At 47.5% G+C, this 19,391-nt stretch overlaps 1 long non-coding RNA gene across 3 annotated transcripts in view; it reads right to left on the bottom strand.

The window, feature by feature from the left end:
* LOC143768829 (uncharacterized) overlaps positions 1-19,391 on the bottom strand; it is a 142,272-nt gene that overhangs the window by 106,374 nt on the left and 16,507 nt on the right. For 2 of the 3 annotated variants that reach the window (XR_013214071.1, XR_013214072.1), the window contains exon 2: positions 2,611-2,762. This is a non-coding gene — a long non-coding RNA (uncharacterized LOC143768829). Of the gene's footprint in view, positions 1-2,610; positions 2,763-7,113; positions 7,155-19,391 lie in introns of those variants that run through there. The other variant, XR_013214073.1, reaches the window with a different exon arrangement.

The raw sequence follows: 19,391 nt of genomic DNA on the forward strand, positions 1-19,391 counted from the left end.
GTTCCGATCTCAATTCCAGCAAATCTTGCATTGAAAAGTCAAATGGCGCTCCTTCCCTTCCGAGCTCTGCCATGTGCCCAATCAATGGTTTACCCCAACATGTGGGGTATCGGCGTACTCAGGACAAATTGTACAATGACTTTTTTGGTCCAATTTATCCTGTTACCCTTGGTAAAATAAAACAAATTGGATCTGAAGTAAAAATGTTGTGAAAAAAAAGTTAAATGTTCAATTTTTTTTAAACATTCCAAAAATTTATGTGAAGCACCTGAAGGGTTAATAAACTTTTTGAATGTGGTTTTGAGTACCTTGAGGGGTGCAGTTTTTAGAATGGTGTCACTTTTGGGCATTTTCTGTCATATAGACCCCTCAAAGTCACTTCAAGTGTGAGGTGGTCCGTAAAAAAAATGGTTTTGCAAATTTTGTTGCAAAAATGAGAAATCGCTGGTCAACTTTTAACCCTTATAACTCCCTAACAAAAATAAATTATGTTTCCAAAATTGTGCTGATGTAAAGCAGACATGTGGGAAATGTTGTTTATTAACTATATTATGAGATATAACTCTCTAATTTAAGGGCATAAAAACTAAAAGTTTGAAAATTGCTAAATTTTCATAATTTGACAAAATTTTGTTTTTTTCACAAATAAATGCAAGTCATATCGAAGAAGTTTTACCACTATCATGAAGTACAATATGTCACGAGAAAACAGTGTCAGAATCACCAGGATCCGTTGAAGCGTTTTAGAGTTATGACCTCATAAAGTGACAGTGGTCAGAATTCTAAAAATTGGCCCTGTCACTTAGGTGAAAACAGGCTTCGGGGTGAAGGGGTTAAGAGACCGTATGTGACAGGCATGGCATGCAAAAGTTACAGTCAATTGTAAATCGATGAACTATTGAAATGAAGGTCCTCTTCATTCTACTTTTAGTACTTGTAGGCTTCCTGGAGTTTTATGTTCTCCTGCTATTTTAGGGGATATTTCCACAATTGAACATTATCCCCTATCAATAGGATAAAACGAAGCAGTGGTATGACCTTACAACGGTTCATGCTAGGAAACCCTCCAATCTGGCTGAATTACAACATTTCTCCAAAGATGAGTGGGTCAAAATGCCTCCAGAGCGTTCTAAAAGGCTCATGGCCAGTTATCGCAAATGCTTGATTGCAGTTTTTGCTGCTAAGGGTGGCCCAACCAGTTATTAGCTTTAGGAAGCAATCACTTTTTCACACAGGGCCCTGTAGGTTTGGATTTCTTTTTCCCTTAACAATAAAGACTTTCATTTAAAAACTGCATTTTGTGTTTAGTTGCGTTATCTTTGTCTAATATTTAAATTTCTTTGGTGATCTGAAACAAACATTTAGGTGTGACAAATATGAAAAGAATATTAAATTAGGAAGGGGAAAACACTTTCACATCACTGTATATATCTATTCCATCTATTCTAACTTGTCACGCTGTGATTTTACTGTACGTGGCTAATGAAATTCTTGGTTTTCAAGGGCATGGGTGTGTAAAAATCATACAGCACTCGCATGATCTGAGTGCAGTCTGATTTTTTTTTTTTTATCAGACCCATTGGCTTGCATTGGCGAGTCTTGTCCGAGATACGGGGACAATCGCTTCATGCTGTGATTTCTTTCTCAGCCTGATCTCAGCTGAGAAAAAAAAAAATCACAAATGAGCAGAGACTCTCAGGCTATGTTCACACTTTGCGGTTTTTACTGCTTTTACGGATTTGACGCTGCGGATCCGCAGCAGTTTTCCATGCAGGGTACAGTACAATGTTACCCTATGGAAAACAAAAACCGCTGTGCCCACATTGCGGAAAATCCCTTTAAAAACCGCGCAGAATTGCTGCGGAAAAAAAGAAGGAGCATGTCACTTCTTTCTGCGGATTCCGCAGCGGTTTTCAACATGCCCCAATAGGAAAGTGCTGTTGAAAACCCGCAGAGGAATCCACAGAAGAAACCGCAGGAAAATCCGCAGTGAAAACCGCAGCGGTTTTGCACTGCGGTTTTTCCAAATCCGCTGCGGAAAAATCTGCAGCAAAATCTGCAAAGTGTGAACAAGCCCTCAGATTAACATTGGTCAGAGAGCAATCCGATTTTTTATCTATTGCACGCGTCAGTTTTTCTCGCAAATGAGCATGAGCCCTAAGATTGAGTATCTAAGAGCGTAAGGCTGCTCCAAAATCTGTGATGCTATCAGTAGATGCCAGCATAAAATCTTGCCACAGGACTGTAAACCTAATATCAGTATATCAGTCTCTCAAATAAGAGTACAAATTGAAGCCCTGAACGCTAGCACTTCTGGGTCAAGGCGACGTCAGTAGCCCGACCAGATCATCTGATCACGCTGCTGATGTCCCTCTTCAGCACAGCAGAGGTGCGGTAAACTTCTGGTAAGAGCTTCCCTGAAGCTTAAAAAACTGAAGATTTAAATAAATACCGTATATCTGTTCTATAACCTTTTTTAACAGTAGACGTGACACATGAAAGCTGTACATGTTAGTAATAATTGGGGGTAAAAAAAATCAATAAACCTCAACACAAGATAGGGGTGTTAGCTCGGAAGAATTATAGATTGCTATGACTAATCACTCTTACCTGCACATGCAGCTCTCTAAACCCACAGTCTCTATATGTTTGGAAATTAAATTGCTTTTGCCTGCAGCTTCATCTCAGTGTCTTTCACATGAACCTCTCAGTGCCAGGGCAGTTCTGTGGATAAAACCCCTGGTCCATTGGGAGATCCTGTTCTAAAAGAACAGAGAAATTTTAGTGTCCTCTGGCAAAGACTTGAGTAAACGAAAGATTTAAAGTTATAATAAATAAGTCAATACAGGGACAGCAGGAATCCTGACAAAAGGCATGGGGTATGACCGACAGCAGGAAAGTTATACCGCGTCTCTATTCCCTACCATTTGTCACATAACATTCAGCTCACCGTATACTATAGCTCGGAACATATATGTTGGATATATGGTTTTATTTCTTAAGAAATATATTTCTAAATTAAACAAGGTTCTAATTTGAACTAATTATTATTTTCCTAGATAAAAAAAAACACAATTGCACAATTGGGTTTTCCTATAATCAAAACTTATCAGTTATCCATAGGACAGGAGACAAGTGTCTGATTCCTAGGGGGTCCTGTCTCTGGAACTCCCTCCAGTCATGAGATTTAAAGATTTTGTGTCCCCCATTTGAATGGAGCGCCACCTGAGCATACGCTTGTGGTTCCATTCAATTTCTATGGGACTAGCAGCGATGGTGAGTTCTGTAATCGGTGGGATCAGACATTTATCTGCAGATTCACCGTAAGTCATAAAATTGATTCTTGGAAAACTCCCTTTAATACATATGGGTTATCCATATTCTAAATACCAGTGCTCACCCTAGCTCCTTCTGCCGTGCTTACTAATGACTTAGGGTTGCTGATACACAGGCTTGTGACCGGTCACTGGTGACAGGGTGGAAGAAGACTGTTAAAGACAGGTGGATTGATATAAATACAGCAGACTCATAACTATAATTCTGCTATATTTTCTTTAGAGGACTATTATACTAACAGTACAGCACATTTTTGTGCTGTTTGGTATAAAAACTCGTCAGACTTGTCATGACTACATGCTTTCCCTTAAGTAGACATGATGACAGGTCCATTTTAAATACATTCTGTTTCTGCTAATAAAGATATTATATATACAATGCTCAGCATAAACGAGCACACCTCCTTTGAAAAGTAACATTTTAATCAATATCTCACTGAATACAAGAACAATTTCCAAAATTTTGGTAAGATTGCATTTCAGAGAACATTTTTTTAACCCATAACATGAAAGTCAAGCTAATAATATTACATTTATTATAAAATGTTCAGTTTTACTAAAATTAGTTGGCGCAAAAAATAAGTACATCCCACATCAAAAACGACTACGTCTAGTATTTTGTATGATCGCCACAATTTTTAAGTACAGTACCAAGTCCACCAGGTATGGAATGAACACGCTGACGATACCTTGCAACATGTATCTTTTTCCATTTTACAAGAATGAGCACTTTTTTTTTTAGGTCCTGGATGCTGGATGGAGACTGATGACAACTTGTATCATCAGAATTCCCTATGAATGTTTGGTTTGGTTCTGATCAGGAGACACTTGGCCACTAAATCACTTTCACCCTGTTCATTGTTAGAAAAGCAACAGTGGCCTTAGTGTTTTGGATCATTGTTATGTTGAAAAAGTGCAAGACTACAAAAGGCACACAGTGATGGTAGCATATTTTCTTTCAATATAGAGCAGAAACATATGTGAATACTCACCTCCGTTGTCAGCACCGTTCCCGTGGTGTCTTCACTCACTCTCCCAGGAGCAGTGATGCGGTTTTGTGACACGTGATGCCGGCGCCCACTCAGAGCCGACGTCACTGTCTCCGCCTTCGGACAAACCGAACATTAAGAGGAAGCTGTGGTTGCAGCTGATCCCAGACTTCCTCTTCATGCTCAGTCTGTCCGAAGGCAGAGACAGTGATGCCAGCGCTGACTGGGCGCCGGGCCTCACGTGTCATTCCGCTAAAACACAGCCCCGTGACCAAGAGTGTAGACATCGCGGGAACGGAACCAGCACTGGAGGGGAGTATAGGCTTTATTATTTTAATGGGGCAGAAGATTTAGTTTAAGAAGGAGTTGTTCTAGTAGTGTACAACCCCTTTAAATCATCAATGAAATGTAATTCACTGAAACCAGCAGCACTCATGCAGCCCAACATAAGGACACGGTCACCACCATGTGTCAGTGTAGGCACCAAACATTTGTCTAAATCAGGCCTACACAACATACTGTCAGTGGCGTTGTCTGGGGCATGCAGCTCCCTTCTTATATTGAACATTACCACGCTGGGACTGGTGCAGAGCAGCGCGTGCAAGTGCCGGTGCCAACGTGCAGCAGCGTGATGAGGTCAGCATGCTGATGTCATCACTCTGCTGCCGGGAGAGGGGCCACACAGGCTGAAAATACCTCGTGCTAGTAAACGCTCCATGGAGAATCTGAAGAAATGTGCTTCTATTTTAGATGAGGGGGCCGGGGCTATGGCACATGAAGGGGCAATGCAGAACATTATGGGGCAATTGGCCGATTGTGAAAGTGGGTATAGTATAGCGAGGAGCATTGGGGAGACAGTGGAGATAGCGAAAGGGACAGTTTGGGGGTATATTATGGAGAGGGTAAGCATATGAGTATATTATGAAGAGGAGTACTGTGCGAGTATATTATGGAGACATTACACTGGTTACCCATCCACTCCAGAATCCAGTACAAACTTATTACCCTTAAGGTACCGTCACATTAAGCGACGCTGCAGCGATATAGACAACGATGCCGATCGCTGCAGTGTCGCTGTTTCGTCGTTGTGTGGTCGCTGGAGAGCTGTCACACAGACCGCTCTCCAGCGACCAACGATGCCGAGGTCCCTGGTAACCAGGGTAAACATCGGGTTACTAAGCGCAGGGCCGCGCTTAGTAACCCGATGTTTACCCTGGTTACCAGTGTAAATGTAAAAAAAACCAAACACTACATACTTACATTCCGGTGTCTGTCGCGTTCCCCGGCGTCCGCTTCCCTGCACTGTGTAAGCGCCGGCCGTAAAGCAGAGCAGTGATGTCACCGCTGTACTCTGCTTTACGGCCGGCTGGCGCTGACACAGTGCAGGGAAGCGGACGCCGGGGGACCCGACAGACACCAGAATGTAAGTATGTAGTGTTTTTTTTTTTTTACATTTACAATGGTAACCAGGGTAAATATCGGGTTACTAAGCACCGCCCTGCGCTTAGTAACCCGATGTTTACCCTGGTAACCAGTGAAGACATCGCTGAATCAGGGTCACACACGCCGACTCAGCGATGTCAGCGGGTGATCCAGCGACGAAATAAGGTGCTGGCCTTCTAGCTCCGACCAACGATGTCACAGCAGGATCCTGATCGCTGCTGCGTGTCAAACACAACGATAGCGCTATCCAGGACGCTGCAACGTCACGGATCGCTATCGTTATCGTTGTTAAGTTGTTCAGTGTGAAGGTACCTTTACACACAAAGCACTCCATGGCTCAGCACCACCCTACATCTCCTCCCTCGTCTCAATAAACCAGAGGTGTCAAACTGCATTCCTCGAGGGCCGCCAACAGGTCATGTTTTCAGGATTTCCTTGTATTGCACAGGTGATAATTTAATCACCTGCACAGAATGATTCCAGCACCTTGTGGAATGCTAAGGAAATCCTGAAAACATGACCTGTTGGCGGCCCTCGAGGAATGCAGTTTGACACCTCTGCAATAAACCACCCTACCCGTGCCCTCCGTTCTGCTAATGACCTGAGGTTAGCATCCTCAATAATCAGTACATCCCACTCCCATCTCCAAGACTTTTTGCTGCTGCGCCAATTCTTTGGAATGCACTACCCAGGTTAATACGATTAATCCCCAATCCACCCAGTTTTAACCCCTTAACGACCGCCGATACACCTTTTAACCGCGGCAGTTAAGGCTACTTAAACCACAGCGCTGTTAATTAATGGCGCTGTGGAAAAAGTGAATAGCGCCCCCCAGAGTCGGATTTTCTCTGGGGTCTCGGTTACCGGGGGTAGCCAAGACCCCAGAGAACATGATTCGGGTTTTTTTTTTACCGACCCCAGGGTTGCGATGGCCAGTAATTAACCGTTTACCGGCGGTCGCAAAAAAAACCAAAACGAAATTTCTCTGTCCTCCGATGTGATCGCACATCAGAGGACAGAGAAATGGGGTCCCCGATCGCCCCCCGATACTCACCTGTCTCCCCCGGTGCTCCTCGTGGCTCCCGATGGGCGCCGCCATCTTGTTCCGGACAAAAAATGGCACCCGGAAGATCTTTGGGGTCTCGGCAGCCGGGGGTAGCCGAGACCCCAAAGAACATGTCAGGGTCGGTTTTTACCGACCCCTGTTTTGTGATCGCCGTAATTAACTGTTTACCGGCGACCGCAAAAAAAAAAAAAAAAGGCGGTGTGTCATTCTCTGTCCTCTGATGTGATCGCACATCAGAGGACAGAGAAATAGGGGGATTCGGGGACCCTGTTATGCTTACCGATGTCCCTGGGTCCTCCTGCGTCCCCTCCTGCCCGCCAGCTTCTTCATCCGGTAAGAAAATGGCGCATGGGCAGTGCACCCGCCATGATCTGCCGGCCGGCAGCTAGAGGAGTTGGGGCTAAATTAAGGGTTAGGGTTAGGGTTGGGGCTAAATTTAGGGTTAGGGCTAGGGTTAGGGTTGGGGCTAAAGTTAGGGTTAGGGTTGGGGCTAAAGTTAGGGCTAGGGTTGCGGCTAAAGTTAGGGTTAGAGTTGGGATTAGGGTTAGGGTTTGGATTAGGGTTGGCATTAGGGTTACGTTTGGGATTAGGGTTAGGTATGGGATTAGGGTTAAGGTTAGGGTTGGGATTAGGGTTAGGGGTGTATTGGGATTAGGGTTAGGATTGAGGTTAGGGTTGAGATTAGGATTAGGGGTGTGTTGGATTTAGGGTTTTGATTAGGGTTATGGTTAGTGTTGAGATTAGGGTTGTTTTGGGGCTAGGGTTGTGATTATCGTTAGGGTTGTGATTAGGATTATGGATCGGGTTGGAATTAGGGTTAGGGGTGTGTTGGGGTTAGGGTTGGAGTTAGAATTGGGGTGTTTCCACTGTTTAGGTACACCAGGGGTTCTCCAAACACAACAGCCAATTTTGCGCTCAAAAAGTCAAGTGGTGCTCCCTCCCTTCTGAGCTCTGCCGTGCACCCAAACAGTGGTCCCCCTCCCACACATGGGTTACCAGCATACTCAGGACAAATTGGAAATTTCTCTTGTTACCCTTGTGAAAATAAAAACTTGGGGGCTAAAAATCTTTTTTGTGGAAAAAAAATATTTTTTTTATTTTCACGACTCTGCATTATAAACTTCTGTGAAGCACTTGGGCATTCAAAGTTCTCACCACACATCTAGATAAGTTCCATGGGGGGTCTAGTTACCAAAATGGGGTCACTTGAGGGGGGTTTCTATTATTTAGGTACATCAGGGGCTCTGCAAATGCAACATAACGCCCGCAGACCATTCTATCAAAGTCTGCATTCCAAAACGGCGCTCCTTCCCTTCCGAGCTCTGCCGTGCGTCCAAACAGTGGTCCCCCCCACGCATGGGGTACCAGCATACTCAGGACAAATTGGACAACAACTTTTGGGGTTCAATTTCTCTTGTTACCCTTGTGAAAATAAAAACTTGGGGGCTAAAAAATCTTTTTTGTGGAAAAAAAATATTTTTTATTTCCACGACTCTGCATTATAAACTTCTGTGAAGCACTTGGGCATTCGAAGTTCTCACCACACATCTAGATAAGTTCCATGGGGGTCTAGTTTTGAAAATGGGGTCACTTGTGGGGGCTTCTACTGTTTAGGCACATCAGGGGCTCTGCAAACGCAACATAACGCCCACAGACCATTCTATCAAAGTCTGCATTCCAAAACGGCGCTCCTTCCCTTCCGAGCTCTGCCATGCGCCCAAACAGTGGTTTACCCCCACATATGGGGTATCAGCCTACTCACCATAAATTGCACAATACATTTTGGGGTCCAATTTCTCCTGTTACCCTTGTGAAAGTAAAAATTTTGGGGTGAAAAGATAATTTTTGTGGAAAAAATGATTTTTTTATTTTCATGGCTCTACATTATAAACTTCTGTGAAGCAGTTGGGGGTTCATAGTGCTCACCACACATCTAGATAAGCTCTTTGGGGGTCTAGTTTCCAAAATAGGGTCACTTGTGGGGGGTTTCTACTGTTTAGGTACATCAGGAGCTCTGCAAATGCAACATGACGCCCACAGACCATCCCATCAGAGTCTGCATTCCAAGCGGCGCTCCTTCCCTTCCGAGCCCCGATGGGTGCCCAAACAGTGCCCCCCCATATATGGGGTATCAGCGTACTCAGGACAAACTGGTCAACAGATTTTGGGGTCCAATGTCTCCTGTTACCCTTGCGAAAATAAAAAATTGCAGGCTAAAAAATCATTTTTGAGGACAAAAAAAAGGATTTTTTATTTTCACGGCTCTACTTTATAAATTTCTGTGAAGCACTTGGGGGTTTAAAGTGCTCACCACACATCTAGATAAGTTCCTTCAGGGGTCTAGTTTCCAAAATGGGGTCACTTGTGGGGGGTTTCTACTGTTTAGGCACATCAGGGGCTCTCCAAACGCGACATGGCGTCCGATCTCAATTCCAGCCAATTCTGCATTGAAAAAAGTCAAATGGCGCTCCTTTTCTTCCAAGCTCTGCGGTGCGCCCAAACAGTGGTTTACCCCCACATATCGGGTATCGGCGCATTCAGGAGAAATTGCACAACAAAATTTATGGTTAAATTTCTGTTTTTACACTTGTGAAAATAACAAAAAAAATGGAAGTAAAGTGTTTGCAAAAAAAAGATAAATGTTCATTTTTTCCTTCGACATTGTTTCAGTTCCTGTGAAGCACGTAAAGGGTTAATACTTCTTGAATGTGGTTTTGAGCACCTTGAGGGGTGCAGTTTTTAGAATGGTGTCACACTTGGTTATTTTCTATCATATAGACCCCTCAAAATGACTTCAAATGTGATGTGGTCCCTAAAAAAAAATGGTGTTGAAAAATTAGAAATTGCTGGTCAACTTTTAACACTTATAACTCCCTAACAAAAAAAAATGTTGTTTCCAAAATTGTGCTGATGTAAAGTAGACATGTGGGAAATGTTATTTATTAACTATTTTTTGTGACATATCTCTCTGATTTAAGGGCATAAAAATACAAAGTTTGAAAATTGCAAAATTTGAAAAGTTTTCGCCATATTTTCGTTTTTTTCATAAATAATCGCAAGTAATATCGAAGAAATGTTACCACCAGCATGAAGTACAATATGTCACGAAAAAACAACCTCAGAATCAGCGGGATCTGTTAAAGCGTTCCAGAGTTATAACCTCATAAAGTGACAGTGGTCAGAATTGTAAAAATTGGCTCGGTCATTAAGTACCAAATTGGCTCTGTCACTAAGGGGTTAAGTATGGCCTAAAACGCATTTGTTCAGATTGGCCTACCGTCTCAATGCTTTAGCCTAACTATCCCTGTGTTGCCCATTCAAGATTTTTACCATACCCAGGTTCCTCGCATCATGTGCTCACATGTTTTATGCATTTAATAGCCCTCTGTGTCTGCACTATTACATACTTAGGCTGATAACTGGTTCATGACACTGGTATAGTCGAAGACGCTCCGTGAACTAGCAAATGACAACCAACCATTATTCCCCCCCCCCCCACCCCGTACCCTGATTAACGACAGAGACCAAATTTTAGTTGGAATAATATAGGCCACAGCAGCCTCTTTTATTAACATAACAACAATTAACAATAAATGTAAAAGCATTAACATTAACATTCCTTTTATTTAAAACTAGGAGAAGTCCTTGGAGCCCCACACGAATCTGGTGATTTAACAACCCATAACGTGAACATAACTAAAAAACCAATGATTTTTATTCCCAGCCGTTGTAAACCTGGCTCGGGAGCACCAAAAAACCCACAAGTGGGTTCACTGTTCACGTTAATAATCTGGAGATCCGAGCCCCCCTGCCGGAACTCCCCACCACCATTCACCAGATCCGAAAAATATTAAACACCAAAACAGGGGAGCCCTATGCCAATGGACCCCCCCAAACCAATTTTAACCAACTCCAAGGACTCCCCCCAGCCGCCACAACGAAAGGCCTTTGAAAACCTCAAAGGCCTGAGACCCCACCAGACCGCAAAGCCACGGCCCGTTCAATCCCTTCTTGCAAAGCAAGAGACCAAAAATCCATCCCCACGGCATTCAGATGAACACCGTCAGCCAACCAATAACCACCTTTACCAGTTTCCAGTTCGAAATGTCTCACCGCCACGCCCCCATTTCGAGACACAAAGGCGGACACCGACCTGTTCACCTTTATCCGAGCCTTATCAAGTTTCTCCAAAGACCGCATATGTTTCCAACGTTTACGCGGCACAATGTCAGACCATACGATGGTCAAACCCGGATACAACACCCATAACCGCAAGCAGTCCTGCTTAATATCGGTTATCAGTTCCCGAAAAGGCCGAACCCCCAGGTCATTACCCCCAACGTGCAAAACTAATACATCCGGGGCTTTATCCAAACTCACGCTATTGTGGATCTCCCGCAACACTCGGTTCCAAAGCATCCCCCGAAAACCCAACCACCGTAGTAATGCTACGCTGCGATCAAAACCGAGCTGTCTGCCCGCCGTCCGCATGTCCGCTCACAGAGCTCCCCAATGCACATATGAGTGTCCGAAAATCCACACCAATAATGCCCGGGAACCTGAAAAACAAAAACACAATTAAAATTGAACCCTACACCCAAACAGACGCCACCATCATAACTCTTAACGCAACCCTTCGACCACGCCCTGTGGCCGCACATAACTACGAAATCTGCTCGAGCGCCATCTGCCGATTCGTCGAATGGCAGAAGCCCCCAAACCCCTGATTGCCGCTTCGGTCGCGGCCCCGATGCAAAAGGAATGGGAAGCAAAACCCGCCCCATCCAAGCCCAAAAACGCAATAGCCTTTTTAAAAACCGCCGAGAATTGATGACGAGACAGGCAAGAGCCATCCAGATGACATAGCAAAGACCGATCGCGCCTAGGTTGAAGACCCCAAAACTTGCGCAGACATGCCACAGGACACATAGCTGAACCTGTGACTGAGCCCAAAATAATTCTGATTTAGATCGTCGGAGCCAAAGCTCAACACTCCGATCAGCCAAGAATACATCCCTAGCCAACAGACCCCCCGACACCAGTTTATTGGGTGACACCAACTCACCCACGCAGAAGGCCCCAAAAAAGGCAAGCGAGAAAGCTAGCCGAAACAAACAAAGCTCAAAAACTGAAAAACATACAGATGACAACGCCTCCCCCAACCTTTCCAACAGTGAAAAGGAAACCGGCCGCCTAGAATCCAATTTCCCCGGCCGCCGTCGAAAGCCTTTCACCGCCCGCTGCACCAAAAAGGACTTGGTAACATCAACCATACCCCGCAATTTGCAACCAAATGCCAAAGCCGCCAAGACTCTTGACACTTTGGAAGAAGACCATCCACCCGCCGCCCCACGGCTCAACCATGACAGCAAGATACCCACCTGATACTGCTGGCTAACCCCGCAAAAACCCGCTGGAAACAAAACCTCCCACTCCCGCCAAATAGACTGATAAGCCTCCCAGGTTCTAGGAGCCAACGATGCCTTAATCAACGCCTCTGCGTCCCGGATACCACCTGCCAAAGTTCCGCAGGGCACTCCAACCCAACCGTCTGAGCCTCCGGAGCCAAGAAGCGAAAACGATCGAACTGTAAACGAGAAAGAGAGTCAGCAATGCCATTATGGACCCCCGGTACATGCGACGCCGTTACGTGCGCATTCAAATTCAGACACAACAGCACCAACTGCCGTAACACGCACACCATCGGAGGTGATGATGCAGACAAACTGTTGATCGAGCAAACCACCCCCATGTTATCGCAGTGAAAACGAACTCTCCTGTTTCGAAAAACCCCTTGCCACAAATGCACTGCAACCAAAATGGGAAAAATTTCCAAAAGTGCGACGTTACGAATTAGGCCCGTAGAAATCCAAGTCGCCGGCCACTCAGCCGCGCACCATTGTCCCTGAAAATACGCTCCAAAGCCCGACCCACCTGCGGCATCGGTAAACAGCTCCAAAGTCTCGTTGTCAATTACCTTCTCAATAAACAATGACCTGCCATTATAAGTCTCCAAGAATTCACTCCACACCACCAAATCATCTTTATGCTCAGCAGATAGGCGTACAAAATGATGAGGAGCCGTAACTCCCGCAGTAGCGCTTGCCAGCCTCCTGGAAAAAACTCTGCCCATCGGCATGACCCGACAAGCGAAATTCAGTTTACCTAGCAATGACTGCAAATCTCGCAATGGCAACTTGCGCAGGCGACCAGCCCGCCGCACACTGTCCCTAAGACCCGCCAGCTTGTCTTCTGGCAACCTAAACTCCCACAAAACAGTATCAATGACGATACCTAAAAAACATAAACACGTGCTCGGACCCTCCGTCTTACCAGGGGCCAGCGGAACGCCAAAGCGAAACGCCACCCATTCAATCGCCCTCAAAATCCTGGAACAACAATCAGACCCAGCCGGGCCGACACACAAAAAATCGTCTAAATAATGCAAAACTGAATCACACCCAGAAACGTCCCGTACCACCCATTCCAAAAATGAACTAAACGCCTCAAACAAGGCACAAGATAAAGAACAGCCCATGGGCAAACATCTGTCCACAAAAAATCGGCCATCCCAAAAACAACCCAGAAGTCTAACGCTAGATGGGTGGACGGGCAGCAAACGAAAGGCAGATTCTATATCTGTCTTGGCAAGAAGGGCGCCTCTTCCGCATTTTTGCACCCACACCACCGCCTCATCGAAAGATGCGTACACCACTGAACACAAATCCGGATTGATGCCATCATTCACTGACCGCCCCTTGGGATACGACAAGTGCTGGATGAGGCAAAATTTTCCGACCTCCTTCTTAGGAACTACTCCCAACGGAGAAACCACTAAATCCTCAAACGGAGCCAGTTCAAACGGACCCGCCATACGCCCCAGCGCCACCTCCTTACTCAATTTCTCCGACACTACGTCAGCATGCAACAAAGCTGACCGCAAATTTTTCTTAACACACGGAATCGCAAAAGACGGAGCCGGAATAACAAAAACTTCCGTAAAACCTGACAACAACAAGGACGCCTTTTCCCTATCCGGATATCTATTTAGATAAGGGGCCATCCTTTCCACTATCACTGGCGTCTCCCCCATGGGAATTACCGGAACCGGCCTTTCCTTTACTCTTTTTGAAACATTTTGCGGCACCATGAGAGGAGCCGCTACAGTGCGAGCACAAATGTTTAAACTTACAATTGACTCCGAATTTGCACTATCCTTCATTGAATTGCCAGCACACACCCAGCTTCTGTCCGCCTGTCTGACCGGCGTTGCCTGAGGACCCTCCAGCACCTGACTGGGAACCATGGCCGGAACCTCTGGCCCCCCCGGGAAAGGGATGGCCAAACCTGTATTGCGCCATAACCCTTAACCAGAGACTGATGTCTTTTTGGTCCCACCTAATAGCCGGCCGAACCGCTTTTCGCTGTCTAAACTGCTCATCGTACCTGAGCCACGCTTGACCGCCATACACCCTGTGCGCTTCGCTGATAAAATCCATGTAACAAAATAACCCCGAGCAATTCTCGGGAGCCTTCTCGCCTATCACACTGGCCAGGATGGCAAAAGCCTGAAGCCAATTAGTAAATGTCTGAGGAATCAAACGCCACCACCGTTTTTCTTCCTCCTCTTTTTTGGTATCCTCCTTCTTTGCCTTATCAAGATTAAATTTTTCAAGAGGAAGCAAAGAAAAAATTTCCACGTATTCGTCTTTACTTATCTTTTCCCTTACCTCTTTCTTAAGATGGGCACCCAACGGGCCCTCAAAACACACGTATACCTCCCCATGGGCCCTATCGTCCAAATGAATCCTACAATCCTTCTCCTTTTCCGTCTGCACCGAAACGGACACTGGCTCCGCAACCAAGGCCTGTGCCGCCACCGCACTACCCTGTCCCGGTAGCCCCCCTGACCAGGCTCCCAAATGACTCTGCGGACCCACCCCCCGATCCAACCTTGCTAGCAGGCTCTGGACATTAGCCAAAAGCTCCCGAACCCCTGCTGCTTCACCGCCACCTGCCAAACCGGACCCCACAGCAACGCCAGGCACCCCCTGACCCCCACTCACTGTAGGTGACCACGCATCTGAAGGACAAGAACGAGACACAGACACGGACGCATACTCACCGGGCTGCGAGGAATCTGTGGTCCCTCCAGCCGGAGTGCTGGCCTCCAGACGTCCCTGCGCTAACCAATCCACCACCGGCCCGTCCACCGTGTGTCCTTGGTGCTGTCCATCTGATGCACTCTGGAACGCAGCTGATGCAGGGTGCCCATGGATCGGACTCCACGCGCCTGGGGATCCCGCTGTCTGCGTGGAGGAGCTTGACACGCGCCGCTCAATGTCCGCCGCACTCGCCGCAGCAGCCGCAAGCCGGCGTGATCGTGGCCCAGGAACAGGGGAACCCCCTGCCGCCGCTGAAAAGGCCAGCCCGGCGTCGCCCTGCCTCAGGCCGCCCGCGCTTATCACCGCCAACGAACCTCCGGACCTGGTTGATCTAGCTGAGGCAGGCCGCGCGGCAGGCACATCACCGCCACGGCCTCCCGATGCTGAAGGCCCCAGACGCTGCCCGGCGCGTCTTGGCTCCGCCCCCACCACGCCACAAGGTGAGGGCCTCGCTACCGCCGCTGTGCCCCGTCTAGCATTAGGATTCCTCCCAGGCCGGGGCCGAACAACCGCTGCACTTACCGGCGCCCGGCCTGGAGGGTCCCGTGAGGGGCTCCTTCGCCTGCGGGGGGCACAAGGCCCGGAATCCGGCGACAGCCGCTCGGGGGGGCCGCGACCGCCGAGCTCGTCGATCCAAAGGAGGGACCGCTGATAATGATCCTCCACCGCCGCCGTCGACAAGGTGAGCCACCTGCGCTTCCAGCCACCCAGCAGGGCGCGAAGCTGCAGCCGCCCTCAGGCTCTCTAGCACGGCGTCCACGCTGGCCATGTCGCTTCAGGAGAGGTGAGCGGGAAACTGCCAGCCCCCACCCCCTGCCCTCTACACTACCCCCCTTGAGGCAAGCCACCCCCCCATTAATTTCCCTAGAAAACGCCCACCTCCTCCTCTCCTAACCCATGTCATGATGGCCTTCACTTAGGCCGCGGGGGGAGGGGGCGGCTCGCTCCGGCCTGTCCTTGAGCATTACATGAACATCCACCTTTTGTGTCTCCCCTTTTCCTCATAGATTGTAAGCTTGCGAGCAGGGCCCTCATTCCTTTTGGTATCTGTTTTGATCTATGAGTTTATTGTTATGTTGTAATGTCTATTGTATGTACAAGTCCTCTCTAAAATGTAAAGTGCTGCAGAATATGTTGGTGCTATAGAAATAAAATTATTATTATTATTATTATTATGGAGAGGGGCAATGTGGGGGTATATTATGAAGAGGGGCAGTGCGGGGGTATATTATGGAGGGGGCAGTGATGGAGGTTATTATGCAGAGGGGAAGGGTGGGGGTATATTATAGAGCTGGCCAGTCACTGTAAACAATGTTTCTGTTTGTTGTCACTTTTACCCCTATAATCTTTCACTTTCTGCTACCTCCCCCAATCCCCACACCAAGTAAGGAACTGTTCATCTCCTCTTCAATCCTCCCCATCCATCTCACCTCCTCCTCAGAACTGTTCCTTAACATACAATCCTCTGTCTCAAAACACAGGCAGCCCCCTCATGCCCTCTCCTGCTCCCACCTGCTAACACTATCCCTGCTCCTTCTCACTGCTGGTGATATCTCTCCAAATCCTGGTCCTCCTCACCACATTCCCACAGTCATTTCTACCTCCCATCCATGCTCCATCACAAACTTCCGTAACCTCTCTAACCTTATACCCATTCGCCCAGCCCCCGCTTCCCCAGTCCCACTAACAGGAGCTCTGTGGAACGCTCGCTCTGTCTGTAACAAGCTTTCCTACATCCATGATCTCTTTGTTACTACCAAACTTTCCTTCCTCGCCATCACCGAAACCTGGCTCACCCCTTCTGACACAGCCTCTCCTGCTGCACTCTCTTACGGTGGCTTCCACCTTTCTCACACACCCCGCCCCAGCAGCAAGCATGGCGGAGGAGTTGGTTTTCTCCTGTCAGATAACTGCTCCTTCACCCCAATCCCACTGCCACCCTCTGTTACCCTCCCTTCCTTTGAGGTGCACTCTGTGCGCATCTACTCCCCCTCCAACCTCCAACTGGCTGTCATTTACCGCCCCCCAGGGCCAGCCACCATCTTCTTTGACCACTTCACCACCTGGCTACTTCATTTCCTTTCTGCAGACATCCCCACTATCATCATGGGCGATTTTAACATCTCCATTGACACTTCCCTCTCAGCCGCCACTAAACTTCTATCTCTCTCTTCCTCCTTCGGCCTCACTCAATGGTCTTCTGCAGCCACTCACAAAGATGGTCACACACTGGACCTCATCTTCACCCGCCTCTGCTCCCTATCTAACCTCTCTAACTCACCTCTTCCTCTCTCTGACCACAACCTTCTCACATTCTCATCTCTCTCCACTCCATGTCTAGAGTCCCCACCCCACAAACTTTCACACCCTCGCAGAAATCTTAAACATCTTGACCTACATTCATTCTCTGAATCCCTCCTACCTCTCACTGACATAAGTTCCATACACAATGCAGATGACGCTGCCGCTCTATATAACACCACAATAGCTGTAGCTTTGGAATCTGCTGCCCCACTTACACATACCAAAGCTCGCAAAATCAACAGACAGCCCTGGCACACCAGCCTGACCAAGGAACTGAGGCGAGCTTCCAGGGCTGCTGAGCGCAGATGGAAAAGATCCCACTCCAACGACCACTTAATCGCATTCAAACAGTCCCTCACTACTTTCAAGACCGCACTCGCCACAGCTAAACAAACCTACTTCTCATCTCTCATATCCTCCCTGTCTCACAACCCTAAACAGTTATTCAACACCTTCAATTCTCTCCTCCGTCCCCCAGCACCTCCTCTCTCCCCACTTATCTCTGCTGAAGACTTTGCCTCATTCTTCAAGCAGAAGATTGATAACATCAGAGACAGTTTTGGTCAACAAGCCCCAGAGCCCTTCCTCCCAACTTCCCTACCCTCCACCTCCAAAACCAACTACTCCACCATTACAGAAGATCAACTCGCCACTCTACTCTCAAGATCGCATCTCACCACCTGTGCACTTGACCCGCTCCCATCCCACCTCATCCCAAACCTCACCACAATCTTCATCCCAACCCTAACCCATCTCTTCAACCTATTACTAACAACTGGTGTTTTCCCCTCAAGCTTTAAACATGTCTCCATCACACCTATCCTCAAAAAGCCCTCTCTTGACCCATCCTCTGTATCTAGCTATCGCCCTATATCACTTCTCCCCTATGCCTCAAAACTACTGGAACAACACGTCTACCTTGAACTGTCCTCCCATCTCTCTTCTTGCTCCCTCTTTGACCGCTTACAATCTGGCTTCCGGTCACACCATTCCACTGAAACTGCCCTAACTAAGGTCACCAATGACCTCTTAACCGCCAAGAGCAAGCGACACTACTCTGTCCTCCTCCTCCTCGACCTGTCGGCTGCCTTTGACACAGTGGACCATTCCCTATTATTACAGACCCTCTCATCCCTTGGCATCACAGACTTGGCCCTATCCTGGATCTCATCATACCTAACAGACCGGACATTCAGCGTCTCCCACTCACACACCACCTCCTCACCTCGCCCCCTATCTGTCGGAGTCCCACAAGGTTCAGTCCTTGGGCCCCTGCTCTTCTCCATTTACACCTTTGGCCTGGGACAGCTCATAGAATCTCATGGCTTTCAGTATCACCTCTATGCTGATGACACACAGATCTACATCTCTGGACCAGATATCACCTCCCTACTAACCAGAATCCCTCAATGTCTGTCCACTATTTCATCCTTCTTCTCCGCTAGATTTCTGAAACTTAACATGGACAAAACAGAATTCATCATCTTTCCCCCATCTCACGTGACCCCCCCAACGAACCTATCCATTACAGTAAATGGCTGCCCACTCTCCCCAGTCCCACAAGCTCGCTGCCTCGGGGTAATCCTTGACGCTGATCTCTCCTTCAAACCACATATCCAAGCCCTTTCCACTTCCTGCTGACTTCAACTCAAAAATATTGCACGAATCCGTTCATTCCTCAACCAAGAATCTGCAAAAACCCTAGTCCATGCCCTCATCATCTCTCGCCTTGACTACTGCAACCTTCTGCTCTGTGGCCTCCCCTCAAACACTCTCGCACCCCTCCAATCTATTCTAAACTCTGCTGCCCGACTAATCCACCTGTCCCCCCGCTATTCTCCGGCCTCTCCCCTCTGTCAATCCCTTCACTGGCTCCCATTGCCCAGAGACTCCAGTACAAAACCCTAACCATGACGTACAAAGCCATCCACAACCTGTCTCCTCCTTACATCTGCGACCTCATCTCCCGGTACTTTCCTACACGCAACCTCCGATCCTCACAAGATCTCCTTCTCTACTCCCCTCTTATCTCCTCTTCCCACAATCGCATACAAGATTTCTCTCGCGTATCACCCCTACTCTGGAACCC

The sequence above is a fragment of the Ranitomeya variabilis genome, chromosome 4, assembly GCF_051348905.1.
Source record: "Ranitomeya variabilis isolate aRanVar5 chromosome 4, aRanVar5.hap1, whole genome shotgun sequence".
Taxonomy (NCBI): domain Eukaryota; kingdom Metazoa; phylum Chordata; class Amphibia; order Anura; family Dendrobatidae; genus Ranitomeya; species Ranitomeya variabilis.